The 11,672-nt window shown below is 40.2% G+C and overlaps 1 pseudogene; it reads left to right on the top strand.

The window, feature by feature from the left end:
• LOC110339003 overlaps positions 1–11,672 on the top strand; it is a 65,012-nt pseudogene that overhangs the window by 50,613 nt on the left and 2,727 nt on the right.

Below are 11,672 nucleotides of genomic sequence, written 5' to 3'. Positions count from 1 at the left end.
CTCCCTCCTTCTTCCCAGTCCCTAAAATCCTGCCTCTATCTTCCCAACTATTAGCTGCTGGTATCTTTCTTTACCAACCAGAGCTAACTGAGGGCAGGTTCCCATAGTCTACATGCAGAACTTCTCATGTAAACAGTTTGGGGAGGAATACAATTAGCATCCATAATGCATAAGGTACAGGGTAAAGTAGAAGAAAGAGGACAGTTGGGTTCCACAGATGTTAGAGGGCATTAAAGTTACAGAAAATGCTGTAGAAGGACTTGTGAGTGGGAGGCATTGGTCTCCACAGCATCCACATTCAGTGTTACCTAGCACATGTGAAAGGAGAGGTTGTAAGTCTTTTCCTGGGCCCCTACATTCTGTTTTGGCCTCTTCTGGCCCTTCAACTTTGGCATGTGTGAGGAGAAGCATTGCCTTGCAGTTCCCACTGTTCTCTCCTAGGCAGTTTAGTTCCAAGACGGCAGCAGGAGGGGGCTTGCAACTGGGCTCTGGTTCATCTGGCTTTTCTGTTCTTATGAGAGTTAAAGTTTCAGAAAACAAGCTTAATACTATACTTACACACATAGCACTAGTTAGAACCTGGGTTTTCCATCTCCTTTCCCTCTGTTCATTTTGTAATAGAACTACATCTTTCTTTTCTGTGTCTTTCTTTTTAATTGCCTTTATTTTCTTTTTACACAACTCCTAATATAGCAACATTCTTTAGCTAGTGAAGTACAAAGAATTGACTAAATTTTCCAGGTCAAATCTTAACAATCACTTAAATGTCAACAGCCATGTTTTTCAGATGGGATGCCAACACTGTTTTATAGCTCTGCAACCTAACAATAACATTGTCTATGGACACTCAAATCTCATGCTCCTGGGGATAAACTGGAGCATTGTACAGAGGCAGGAAAGTGTTTTTCCTTCCTCAGCATTTGTTACTTAACTAATTCACTTTGTCCACTCTCTTTTTGTTGATTTTTACATGAGTTTCCAGTTCTACAGCTATTGGTAACTGCCATAGGCAATAAGGAAAATTACATAAGGCACTAACCTTGCTATAAATATAGTGAAATTATTTAGCCTGGTAACTCTCTACAGCTTTTAGTTTTTAATAGATAATTTTCACTTTGTATGTTCCACAGAAACACATTGTTCTTCAGAAAACAACTTTATGGACTCTGATACAGTAACCTTTCAAAGTTTCAAGTGAATTTTCTGCAAAATGATAAACTTTGTAGTACATAACATACTTATATGAAATTGTCTTTGTGTAACTTAGCACTTTATATATATTGAACATGCACTAATACCACATTTTAAATTATCATATCTCATAGGAAAATAGTATGATATTTTCAATCCATGCGGTATGCAATACAGAAGATGGGGCTATATACACAAGACTTCTGTGGGCAACTGAATGCAGTTATCATGATTACTGTATTCATTGACTTTAGACAATATAAAAGAAATTATCCGTGTAGTTGCCACAGGTAGACGAGCTCATCTGACACCAGTGACAGCCATGCTAGCCACCATAAAGACATAATTATAAGGAAGGGAAGAGGACAAGAGAATCCTCCGACTCAGACTCCACCCCTACACTACGTAGCACTAACCACATCAAGACTGTGGTTCTTAATTTTGCTGGTGTTCTCTTGGAAGATAAACTTTTATTGTACTTTCACATGATCTGAAAAGTAATATGCAATGAGATATAGCTAACCCAAAACCGTTTGTTTGTTTGTTTGTTTGTTTGTTTGTTTGTTTGTTTCAAGACAGGGTTTCTCTGTGTAGCCCTGGCTGTCCTGGAACTCATCTGTAGACCAGGCTGGCCTCGAACTCAGAAATCCGCCTGCCTCTGCCTCCCAAGTGCTGGGATTAAAGGCGTGAGCCACCACCGCCTGGCCCAAAACTTTTTAAAATTAATTGATTTATTTACTTTATATCCAGACCACAATTTTCCCTCCTTTTTCTCCTCCCAGTCTTTCCCCATCAACCCCTTCTTCCTTTCTCTTCAGAAAAGAGGAGGCCTCCCGTGGATTTCAACCAGTCTTGGTATATTAAGTTTGAGTAAGGCTAGATGCATCTTCTCCTATTGAGGCTAGACAAGGCCACCCAGTAGAAGAAAATTGTTCCAAAGACAGGCAACAGAGACAGAGACAAATGCTGCTCCTGCTGTTGAAAAGTCCACTTACAGACCAAGCTGTACAAGTGTTACATATAGAGGACCTAGGTCAGTCCCATACATGCTTCCTGGTTGGCAGTTCATCTCTGTGAACCTCTATGAGCCCAGGTAAGTTGATTCTTCATTATGCTAGTCATCCCTGCACATCTTGTAGGCAGGACAAATAGTAGGTGGAAGGTTTCCCAAACCCATTGGAAGTGTTGCCTGGTTACAGGAGACAGCCTTTTCAGGCTTCATATCCCTCATTGCTAGAAGTTTTTGTTAGCATCCTCCCAATAGATTTCTGGGAATTTTCATTGCTCTAGGTTTCTAGTTCATTCCAGATCTGCACAACCCTCCTTGTTCCAGTTGTCTCTCTCAGTATACTCCCCCACCTGTCCCCATCCTCACCCCTTCCCCATGTAGTTCCCTCCTTCTGGTCATCCACCATGTCTATTCTATTTCCCCTTCTCAGTGAGAGTTAGCCATGCCCCTTGAGCCCTCCTTATTACTTAGCTTCTTTGGGTCTGTGGATTGTAGCATGGTTATTCATTATTTATAAGTGAACACATACCATGTTTGTCTTTCTGTATAGGATTTGATTTGTTATTGTTGTTTGTTTTTGTTTTTTATTTTTGAGATAGGGTTTTTGTTTTGTTTTATTGTTATTAATTATTTTTATAGTCCTGGCTGTCTGAGAACTTTCTATGAGGACCATGCTGCCCTTGAACTCAGAGATCTGCCCACCCCTGCCACCTAAGTGCTCAGATGAAAGGCGTTCCACCTAACCCAAAACTTGAAAAAGATTTGCTTCTTCAAGGAAATGGATATTTGTTCCATATGGTGCTATGTGACCTGACTGACTGCAGGAACTGTTTGGGATTCCTTGGAGAACAGCAGCAGAAAGTCAGATTAGATTGTTTTCAAGTTAGTGAGATTCATTCATCAAACTGATTTCCATGTTGATTTTTCTCTTAAATATGTGGCAATCCTCATAAGCAACGTGACTAAATAAAATACGATATAGGTCAAACACATATATTTGGTTGCTCTAATTATTAATCTTTCTTGTTATGACAAAATAGTGACATAAACAACTTAAGTGGGTCGCAGTCTGAGTCTTAGTTAAGAAAGTATAGCAGTTTGTGACTACGCAAGCATACAGCTAGGCCTCACACGTCAGCAGAAGAGAAGGCAAAGAGCACTCCATGAGGGCATCGGCTGGCATGGGTGGTGCTTCCACATGCAAGGTGGGTCTCTGCATCATAGTTAAACCTTCCTGTACATCCTCTCAATGATACATTCAGAAGTGTGTCTCTTAGGTGATTCCAAATCCAGCCAAGGCAATAATTAAGATGAACCATAGTAGTCTTGCTATCCATGCACAATGCAGAGATGACACAGGGGGAGGGAGCTAGTCACTTCCAGGGTTTTTTTTTTCTGTATTTTAAATTCCAGATAAATTTGGTATTATACTCTAAAATATATGTCCAGGTTTACCGAAACAAGGTTTAAACAAATTCGATCACCTAAAATGCACACCAACAACATGCTACTTTCAATTCTATATAACAAAATTTGTTGTATGAAATAAAACACTAAGTGCACCATGATAGGCATATGTATTAAACAAAATCTAACAGCAATAAGGAATTAAAAATTTACTCATTTGTCTCTATTGTTTAAGTAAAACAAGTATCTATTTGAATTTGTATGTATGTCATACATGTTGATAAATTTTATGAATTACTCATATTTACTTATCATTAATATTAAGTGTTCAGAAGAAACTGTTGTTCACTTCTTGATATAATTTTAATAAATATCAGATGCTAGGAAATTGATTTTTATGCATTATTCATTTATATTTAAATTAGACAACACATTGAAATATAAGTTTAGTGGGAAATGATAATTGTTAGATTAGAGATCCCAGGAATGATCACTATCTCTCTTTGATGCTATGAAGGTTCTGAGTTTAAAAGGACCAACTTCAGGACCAGGAAATAATCAGCTCCACCTCCTCACCTTTGTAGAATAGTCCCTGTGGAAGGATTTGTTGAAACCTTCCTCTATTAGTAGAAAGGAACACAGACACTCTTAGAGGATCTGCCACATTTTAAACCCAATTGCTTTGTTGAGTACTGTGGTCACATGGAAATTTCTCAGAAGAGACATGGGTAACTGATTTAATCTTGTTTGTTATTGCTCAATCATGACATTTTCCAGATAAGGTCTTGGCCAGGGCAGAAGGGACATATGGTTAAACCCACCTTTTGTGTCAGTTGATGGGAAGTCTGGGTTGCAGAACACCACCCTGTCCTGGTGAAACCACCCTGTCCTGGTGGAGCGGCGTTTCCTTCCCACTTGCTGCTGGTTACTCTTGGCTCACTGTTGGAAATGATTCCACTCTCCACATCCTGTGCTTAGGAAGCGCTTTAGATCTGTTTCTTTCTTGGAGCCCACAGAGCATTCAAGCTCACTGTGCAGATAGTATGCTGACAGACTGCAGCCGTCTGGTATGTGTAGCTGAGCTGCCCACTGCAGCATCCTTTGGTGAGTCTGAAAGCCTTCCTCAGCGTGCCTCAGCCTCAAAGCTCCAGTCCAGTCAAGTCAAACCAATGAAAACAGTCATTCAGAGAACAAGCCACCTGCCTGTGGGAAATAAAGGTTCATGTCCTACGTCCATGGCCCAGGACCAGTGAGAACAGTTTTCTTTCGATAACTTGGTTCTTTTCTCTTTTCCTGTCCTTCCTTTCTTTTCTTTTCCTTTCTAACTCCCACCTATATCTTAGAAATTTCTGCATTCTCCAAGATGACATGAGACAGTCAAGTGAAACAAGAAACCAGTTAGGAATGCAGCAAAATAGACTGCCTGAAACTTTAAGAATACATCGCTTCAAATCAAATTCCAGTTCTGCAATTTAAGTGATTTAGGCAAGGAATTTAAATTCTCTGTGGTTCACTTGCCTTATCTTTAACAATGACAAAAGGATGGTGGTGGTGGTGGTGGTGGTGGTGATCCTGATGATGAAAGTTTTTACCTTTAAGAGCTATCATAGGATTAAATTAGCAAAGACCTGTAAAACATTCGGCCTAATGGCTGACCCGTAACAACACTGGTAAGAATGTATCTGTTACGACATAACAAATAGTTAACAAAAATGAGATTCAAGTCTGAGTGGGGACCCAGTCGCTGCTCGGCAATGTCCTATAAGAACATACCAAAATTTCAAATGCTAAATAATATGTTTTTAATTTCCAGTTCACTGCTTCCAGAACTCTGTTCCACAACCTTATGATAAAAAAAAAAAAAAAGCTACTTACTTACATGCTAAGGCTATCTAGAAGTAAGATAAAGGGTGAATTCAATCTATATCCATCTCCATCTAGTAACAGAAAAATATGTTAAAGCTTCTGGCATTTTTCAAATAGTTCATGCTCAGAACAAGAACTGTTTCCTTAAACAATACACACACACACACACACACACACACACACACACACACACACGTAGTCATAGTCATCCTGGAACTTATCTCTTCCTTTAAATCTTCGGAGGATACTCAAGTCTGTCTCAGCTCTACCCAAGAACACTGATGGAACAGCATGCATCTTCTGCACATGAGCACACCGACAACTCGCTCATTCTCTGTCCCCTTGCTGCACAGGTGAGTGTAGGATTTCAGAGACTCTCAAAGTTTGCCTATATTCTTATTTAGAAGGAAAAATAGAAACCCATTAGGCTTCAGAGTAAATCCTTATTACCATACAAAACTCCTGTTGATAATAAAATTCACAGTCGTATTTGCCTTTTAAAAAGCTTATAGTCACAATCAGTATATAAATTGGATTTTAATTAAAGACACAAATAGTACATTTATGCACTGGTGTTTGAGGAGATTGATGACCATCACATCTTTTCATATGGTTGGGTTATACCAAGCAAAACAAAGCTGCCTATCAGTACAGAGATTATTTCTTTAGCTTGGCTATGAATACCTTACCAAAATTGTACACATTCTTGCACACATAGGTACACACATACTCACAAATGCACACACATACACAAGTTTATGCAAACACAGAGACATATATATACACACACACTCACACACACTCACACTTACACACACACACTTACACACACTCACACTCACGCACACTTACACACACCCAGACACATACTCACACTGAAACACACACTCACACTGAAACACACACTCACACACTTACACACACTCACACTCACACACTTACACACACTCACACTCACACTCATACACATACTCACACTCACACACTCACACACACACTCACACACACATACTCACACTCACACTCACACACACACATGTGCGCATATGCACTATATTTTTGTGGGTGATATTTCTGCTTTTAATGAGGCCTGCCTGCATTGTTTTTAGAGACTCTTCTTTTCAGATTCACTTTCGTATAACTTGATTTTACTCCGTATGTTGCACACTGCCTTCAACTTGATTTTTCTCCTGAGAAAGGGTCTTTCTGGGCAGTGCACATTTAGCTATATTTTGAGATTCTTCTGCTTCAACCTCCTACATGTTGGTGCCGTTGGCTAACGATGCTGTCTAGTCTTACTATTTCATTCTAATGGACACAGACCTGCTGGAAGTCAACAGAAATTCAGAGTATTGCTAGATAAATGAAATAAGGAATGATGGTCAACAGATTAAACTAGTTTGTTTGTTTGTTTGTTTGTTTCTTTCTTTCTTTCTTTCTTTCTTTCTTTCTGTGCTCAACTCCATGCAATTTTACTTCTTTATTAGATATTTTCTTTATTTACATTTCTTTTTTCCCATTATTTTATTGGATATTTTCTTTATTTACATTTCAATTGTTATCCCCTTTCCTGGGTTGCCCTCTGGAAAACACTCTCCCCCTATCCCCTCTCCCCCTGCTCACCAACCCACCCACTCCCATTTCCTGGCCCTAGCAGTCCCCCACACTGGGGCATACAGCCTTCATAGGACAAAGGGCCTCTCCTCCCATTGATGTCTGACTAGGCTATTCCCTGCTGCATATGCAGCAGGAGCCATGAGTCCTACCAGGTGTTTTCTTTAGTTAGTGGTTTACTCCCTGGGAGCTCTTGGGGTACTGGTTAGTTCATATTGTTGTTCTTCCTATGGGGCTGTAACCTCCTTAGGTCCTTTCTCTAGCTCCTTCTGTATGTGTCAGGCACTGGCAGAGCCTCTTAGGAGACAGCTATATCAGGCTCCTGTCAGCAAGCACTTGTTGGCATCCACAACAGTGTCTGGGTTTGGTGATTGTATATGGAATGGATCCCCAGGTAAGTCAGATCCCCAGATGGTCATTTCTTCAGTTTCTTCACACTTTGTCTCTGTAACTCCTTCCATGGGTGTTTTGTTCCCCTTTCTAAGATGGATCAAAGTATTCACACTATGGTCTTCCTTCTTCTTGAATTTCGTGTGTTTTGTGAATTGTATCTTGGGTATTCTAAGCTTCTGGGCTAATATCCACTTATAGTGAGTTCATGTCATGTGTGTTCTTTTGAAATTGAGTTACCTCACTCAGGACGATACTCTCCAGGTCCATCCATTTGCCTATGAATTGTCCTTATTACATGTTGGCTCATCTTCTGGGTATATGCTCAGGAGTGATATTGCTGGGTCCTCGGGTAGTACTATGACCAACTTTCTGAGGAATTTCCAAACTGATTTCCAGAGTGATTGTATCAGTTTGCAATCCCACCAGCAATGGAGGAGTGTTCATCTTCCTCCACATCCTCGTGAGCATCTGCTGTCACCTGAATTTTTGATTTTAGCCATTCTGACAGGTGTGAGATAGAATCTCAGGTTTGTTTTGATTTGTATTTCCCTGATGACTAAGGATGTGGAACATTTTTTTTAGGTGCTTCTCAGCCATTTGTATTCCTCAGTTGAGAATTCTTTATTTAGCTCTGTACCCCATTTTTAATAGGGTTATTTGGTTCTCTGGAGTCTAATTTCTTGAGTTCTTTGTATATACTGAATATTAGCCTTCTTAGATGTAGGGTTGGTAAGATGTTTAGAGTAGGATGTTGAAGTCTCCCACTATTATTGTGTGAGGTGCAGTGTGTGCTTTGAGCTAAAGTTTCTTTTATGAATGTGGGTCCACTTGCATCTGGAGCATAGATGTTCAGAATTGAGAGTTCATCTTGGTAGATTTTTCCTTTTATGAGTATGAAGTGTCCTTCCTTATCTTTCTTGATGACTTTTGATTGAACATTGGTTTTTATCTGATATTAAAATGGCTACTCCAGCTCGTTTCTTGGGACCACTTGCTTGGAAAATTGTTTATCAGGCTTTTACTCTGAGGTAGAGTCTGTCTTTGACACTGAGGTGAGTTTCCTGTATGCAGCAAAATGGTGGGTCCTGTCTGTGTATCCAGTCTGTTAGTCTATGTCTTTTTACTGGGGAATNGAGTCCATTGATGTTAAGAGATATTAAGAAATAGTGATTGTTTCTCCCTGTTATCATTGAAGTTATTTTTATGTTTGTGTGTTTATCTTATATTGGGTTTGTTGAAAGAAATTTACTTTCTTCCTTTTTTCGGGTGTAGTTTCCCTCCTTGTGTTGATGCTTTCCATCTATTATCCTTTTTAGGGTTGTATATGCGGGAAGATACTGTGTAATTTTGGTTTTGTCATGGAATATCTTGGTTTCTCCATCTATGGTAATTGAGAGTTTTGCTGGGTATAGTAATCTGGCCTGGCATTTGTGTTCTCTTGGTGTTTGTATTACATCTGCCCAGGATCTTCTAGTTTTCATAGTCTTTGGTGAGAAGTCTGGTGTAATTCTGATAGGTCTGCCTTTATGTGTTATTTGACATTTTTCCTTTACTGCTTTTAATATTCGTTCTTTGTTTAGTGCATTTGATGTTTTGATTATTATGTGATGGGAGGGATTTCTTTTCTGGTCCAATCTATTTGGAGTTCTGTAGGCTTCTTATATGTTCATGGGCATCTCTTTCTTTAGGTTAGGGAAGTTTTCTTCTATAATTTTGTTGAGGATATTTACTGGTCCTTTAAGTGGGGACTCTTCACTCCCTTCTATACCTATTATCCTTAGGTTTGGCTTCTCATTGTGTCCTGGATTTTTTGGATGTTTTTAGTTAGGACTATTTTTTTCACTTTTCATTTCCCTTGACTGTTGTGTCAATGTTTTCTATGGTATCTTCTGCATCTGAGATTCTCTCTTATATCTCTTATATCTCTCTTATATCTCTGTATTATGTTAGTGATGATTTTTTTCAGTTCCTTCACCTATTTGGTTGTGTTTTCCAGTAATTCTTTAAGGGATTTTTGTGTTTCCTCTTTAAGTTCTTCTACCTGTTTATCCATGTTCTCTTGTATTTCTTTAAAGGAGTCATTGATGTCCTTCTTAAAGTCCTCAATCATCATCATGAGATGTGATTTTTAAATCAGAGTCTTGCCTTTCTGGTGGGTTGGGGTAACCAGGGTTCACTGTGGTGGGAGAACTGGGTTCTGATGATGCCAAGTAGTCTTGGTTTCCATTTCTTATGATCTTGTACTTACCTTTCACCATCTGGTTATCTCTGGTGTTAGCTGGTCTTGCTGTCTCTGACTTTGGCCTGTCCTTCCTGCAAGTCTGTCTGTCAGTACTCCTGGGAGACCAGTTCTCTCCTGGAGGAATTTGGGTATGGAGAGCTGTGGTACAGGGTCAGCTCTGGGGTACAGATCAGAAGGATCCTATCCCCCGGTGATTCTTGGTCCCTGTGTCCTGATGGGTCTTAGAGGGTCTCTCTTGGGCCAGGAATTTGAAAAGAAGTGGTAGTCTTACCTGTGCTTGCAGGTGTGTAGGCACTCCTGAAAGACCAGCCATCTCTTGTCGGTATCTGTGCATGTAGCTCTGTGGCACAGGATCAGCTCTGGGAGCAGATGGACACTGGAAGACCCCTATCCCAGGCCAGCCCTTGGTTCCTGTGTCCTTAGGGTCCCAGGTGGGTTCTTCTGTGCAGCAGTGGAGCAGTGGTGGTCCTGCTTGCTCCCTCCCAGCAGTATTTGGGTATGCAGCCCTGTGGCAGAGGATCTGCTACATGTGAAGACAGAAACCGGAAGGCCAACTAAGTATTTTTTCAAATGCTGTAGTCAACACCAAAACCCCAAGAGCATATTATATTTTGTACTCTGTATATGCAGAGATCCCCATACATCAGCATTATAATGTCTGGGGAAACAAGTTTTCCACTTAAATTGTGTGTACTGATGTACAGAAAGGTTATTTCAGGCTAAACTTATACTACATTTATTTATTTTAGCAGGTTATACAGGGGAGTCATTTTGACACTATGCTAAACAGTCATTTCTACTCTTTAATGTAATTTCATCGTATTATAGGATGCATCTGAAAAACGGAAGTATCAGCAAAGAAACATTTCTATAAATCTCAAAAAAGATTAAAAATGAGCTAAGGAGCAATATGAGAACACGTCCGGCTTTTCAATGACATCGTGTTACAATTTCCTTTGGAGAACAAATGGGACAACTGGAAATGTATGCACTGTACAGGTGCAAGCATCTGGTGATAATGGATGCAGGAGTTTTCACCTTGGCTGGAGCCCAGCACCGTGCCTTGGGTGAAGCCTGCCATAACTGATGGTGCACAGTGCCTCCTTCTGTTTATGCCATGAAACATATACGCTGGTGAGTACCCTGGGACGTAGCATCAGATCCATCCCCAGCTGCAGACTGCTGTCTTGATACTGTATCTCGGACCCACAGCTGGGCCTAGAAGGGTAACCCAGCCCTAGCACCTGTCTCCCAGACAACGGAGACAGAATCCTTGCTGTTGGGCTCCGGTCAGCTTTCCCAGTAAGCAAATGGAGTCTACATTCTCAAATCTAACCAAACTTCAAGGCAAATACTTTTAAATAGGTTACCAAAGATCTCACAAAGGTAACAGTATTTCTGATATAGGCCTAACAAAGGGAATTTCTATAGTAACTCTTAAGTATATAAAAAGTTTACTGCATGGTTGGAATTTCAGCATACCCAAAACAGCTGCTAAAATGTCTTTCTAGACTTAGTATTTTTTATAGGTTCCATTCAATGAACAAAAAAAGCTGTGAAATAAGTGTTCTTTGAATACATAGCGGGCACTGGGTTCCACTGAAGGCACGAAAACAATGGAGGGATTTTTAAATCATTCCTGGGGGAACTCACAGTTTACGATGATACACATATGCCATAAAACCCAGAAGGTCCCGTTTGTCTCTTTTAAAAGCTGGGGCAATATGCTCTGGATGTCTAAGAGCAGGGGGTGTGGGTGTGTGGGTGTGCGGGGGGGGGGTGTCACTAAAGAGTTAAGAGTATGAAATGGGCCTGAGAAGGCTGCGATGTAGTAAGGAATAATCTAGGGTAAACAAAGAAACTAGGAGAGAGAGAGAGAGAGAGAGAGAGAGAGAGAGAGAGAGAGAGAGAGAAAAGAAGAAGAAGAAGAAGAAGAAGAAGAAGAAGAAG

This window comes from Mus pahari, chromosome 22 (assembly GCF_900095145.1).
Source record: "Mus pahari chromosome 22, PAHARI_EIJ_v1.1, whole genome shotgun sequence".
NCBI lineage: Eukaryota > Metazoa > Chordata > Mammalia > Rodentia > Muridae > Mus > Mus pahari.
The sequence above is the reverse complement of the archived record's forward strand: the minus strand, read 5'-3'. Positions and strand labels throughout refer to the sequence as shown.